The following is a 3410-nucleotide window of genomic DNA, read 5'->3' as shown; positions in this document are numbered from 1 at the left end:
ACATATAATATAGAAACAATGATATCACTGTGGGGGGGCAGATAATATGGAAACAATGATATCACTGTGGGGGGGACATATAATATGGAAACAATGATATCACTGTGGGGGGACATATAATATAGAAACAATGATCTCACTGTGGGGGGACATATAATATAGAAACAATGATATCACTGTGGGGGGCATAAAATATGGAAACACAATGATATTAAAGAGGGGAGACATAAAATATGGAAACAATGATATCACTGTGGGGGGCAGACAATATGGAAACATAATGATATCACTGTGGGGGGGACATATAATATGGAAACAATGATATCACTGTGGGGGAGACAATATGGAAACAATGATATTACTGTGGGGGGACATATAATATGGAAACAAAATGATATTACTGGGGGGGACATATAATATGGAAACATGATATCACTGTGGGGGGGACATATAATATGGAAACATAATGATATCACTGTGAGGGGACATATAATATGGAAACATGATATCACTGTGGGGGGACATATAATATGGAAACATAATGATATCACTGTGGGGGGCATATAATATGGAAACAATGATATTAATGTGGGGAGACATAAAATATGGAAACAATGATATCACTGTGGGGGGCAGACAATATGGAAACATAATGATATCACTGTGGGGGGGACATATAATAAGGAAACAATTATATCACTGTGGGGGGGACATAATGATATCACTGGGGGGCATAAAATATGGAAACACAATGATATCACTGTGGGGGGGATATATATGGAAACAATTATATTACTGTGGGGGGGATATATATGGAAACAATTATATTACTGTGGGGGGCATAAAATATGGAAACAATTATATTACTGTGGGGGGCATAAAATATGGAAACAATTATATTACTGTGGGGGGGGACATATAGTATGGAAACAATGATATCACTGTGGGGGGGACATATAGTATGGAAACAATGATATCACTGTGGGGGGCAGATAATATAGAAACAATGATCTCACTGTGGGGGACATATAATATGGAAACAATGATATCACTGTGGGGGGACACATAATATAGAAACAATGATATCACTGTGGGGGGCATAAAATATGGAAACACAATGATATTAATGTGGGGAGACATAAAATATGGAACGCTTCACGAATTTGCGTGTCATCCTTGCGCAGGGGCCATGCTAATCTTCTCTGTATCGTTCCAATTTTAGTATATGTGCTGCCGAAGCGAGCACGATAGCCTTGCTGACTCACTCGGTATATATAGTCCAACGACTGATACAATGAAAACTTATGGCGACAATTATGATAACTGATTTCTCTCGGAGTTACTGATACATGATGCCGGTAACACTGTGTATGTGTCAATTTCCGTGGAGTTCACGTTATGTTTTGATACGCTTCATCTCTCAGCTTTCCGTGATGGATCATGGGAGAGGGAAATATGCAAACCTCTGTGACGTCATTGTTAAGCGCCGCCGCTCAGCCCAGGCTTGTTGCTGCTCTGCCGTTGGTCGGTGTGCCCCGGGCAGGACGCAGACAGCGGTGTGTCCGGGCAGTATCGCCCGGTCTCCCTTCCTTCCCCCCGCACTCGTCTCCTCCCCTCCGGCGGGCAGACTGTCACCATGGACGTAGCGTACATCTGTGAGTGGGACAGGAAGCCCCGCACCAGCCACTGCCCCTCCATCCCGCTAGTGTGCGCCTGGTCTTGCCGCAATCTCATTGCCTTCACCACGGACCAACGCAACGAGGAGGAGAAAGGTAACGCGGAGCGGCCGCTGCCCTGGTGGGGACGCATTGGGGGCTGCGGCTCTGGCAGCGGCTTTGTTTACATGGCAGGCACCTGACAATAAAGCTGATCCTTTCCCTAATGTGGTTGTCCAGTTAGTAGTGTTCTTCATTCCTAGGGGTGTACTAACTTATTGCTTTGTGGGGTCTGACCGCTGGGACTCGCTGGCATGGCGGGGAATTTCTGCCCACCATGGAAACCTCTCCCCGTTACCGAGGCTACGTGTCGCCGACCACTGTCGTCATTCTGTATGTGCTGCCCCATCAGTGTAGGACTCGGCCTCCCCATAGGGAGCGGGCGACTGCACCGCCCTACTCACTGGGGTCCAGGCTCCCCCATCTTTGGGGGTCCCAGTGGTCAGACCACCACTCTACTGTGGAGAAGTTGGGTCATCCCCTTTAACCCTGCGTCAGGCGCGGCTCTGGCGCTCCCGATTTCCTGCGCAGTAGCAGGCGCACATTAGAAAGCCGCCTGTAATATCTCACTTCTGGGCTCTGCAAGTATTCAGTGACCTTCATAGGGATGGAAAGAGAAGACACAAAATCAGAAACAGAATGTAATAACCATAAATGTAATACAACAATAAGTCCCCAAACTTCACCGCTACCCTGACACCCTCTTATGTGTAAGAAAACCCTACTGATTTCTACTAAATATCCATAATCTTTGCATTATTCATAAAGCGAGCAAAATAAACACTTGTGATGAAGAAGAAAAAAAATAGTACGAGTCTCCAGGCGCAACGAGCCCGAGATGCCACGGAGGTCTCACCAACTCTCCACAAGGACGGCGGTAACACTGAGGGAGGGTTTCTAGCAGCACCTAAGGATAGGTCAGTACTGGGAGGGGCAGGATCCCCTGTCATCTTAAAGAGCATGGGAAAACAAATGTCTGAGCTGTGCCCCTCAAGCCTATAGTGCCTGACACAGGGTTAAATATGGTCTTTGAGACTCTGCATATATATTAGGCTTTTTATGCTGTATATCAACCCCCTGATAGCAAGGGTCTGCTCAGTGGCGTAACGATCTCTGTTCAAGAGGGCACGATCACAACTGCATCCAGCGGCCATCTCGGCTAGATATGCTTCCGAGGATGCACATTCAGCTGGTCTACTGCGGTGCAGAGACCCGCTGGCTCCCTGCCCTGCAGTACATGTCTACCATCCTGTCAGGTGCTGGCAGCTGTCTTTGGTGCGCCGGTCACATACCGCGCATGGTAGTGATGTGACACGAAGTACATGGGGAGCACACCAAAGTCAGCTGCAGGCCGCTGTGGTGGCTACAGAAGAGGACAGGGCCGCCATCAGGGCATCAGCAGAGGGGGCCCGCATCGGACCCCGTCACCTCAACCCATCGGGCCCCACTCCCAGTGGCAGGATTCTGCCGATCAAGTGACTGAACCTGTATCCAAGACGCAAGTCCAGCTACTCTGTTGCCGTGCTGGCCCGCCAGTTAAAATAGTTAAAGCCACCAGCCAATCGGAGGCTTGCAGCTGACGTCAGCGCGCACGTCGCCGGCGTCTGACGTTATTGTCAGTCGCCGGCAAGTGCGCGCTTTCATCCTGGAGGGAAGATCGCTCGCCACAGGAGCCCAGCAAGGTAAGAGGAAAGT

At 48.4% G+C, this 3410-nt stretch overlaps 1 non-coding gene across 1 annotated transcript; it reads right to left on the bottom strand.

The window, feature by feature from the left end:
• Window positions 1–1139: 1139 nt before the first annotated feature.
• LOC141054426 (U6 spliceosomal RNA) lies at window positions 1140–1246 on the bottom strand. The gene has a single exon (XR_012221419.1). It is a non-coding gene; the product is annotated as a U6 spliceosomal RNA (small nuclear RNA).
• Between the last annotated feature and the right edge of the window lie 2164 nt (window positions 1247–3410).

This window comes from Dendrobates tinctorius, unplaced genomic scaffold (assembly GCF_039654945.1).
Source record: "Dendrobates tinctorius isolate UK_male_01 unplaced genomic scaffold, ASM3965494v1 ptg000011l, whole genome shotgun sequence".
Taxonomy (NCBI): domain Eukaryota; kingdom Metazoa; phylum Chordata; class Amphibia; order Anura; family Dendrobatidae; genus Dendrobates; species Dendrobates tinctorius.
This window is presented reverse-complemented; position numbering and strand designations above follow the sequence as displayed.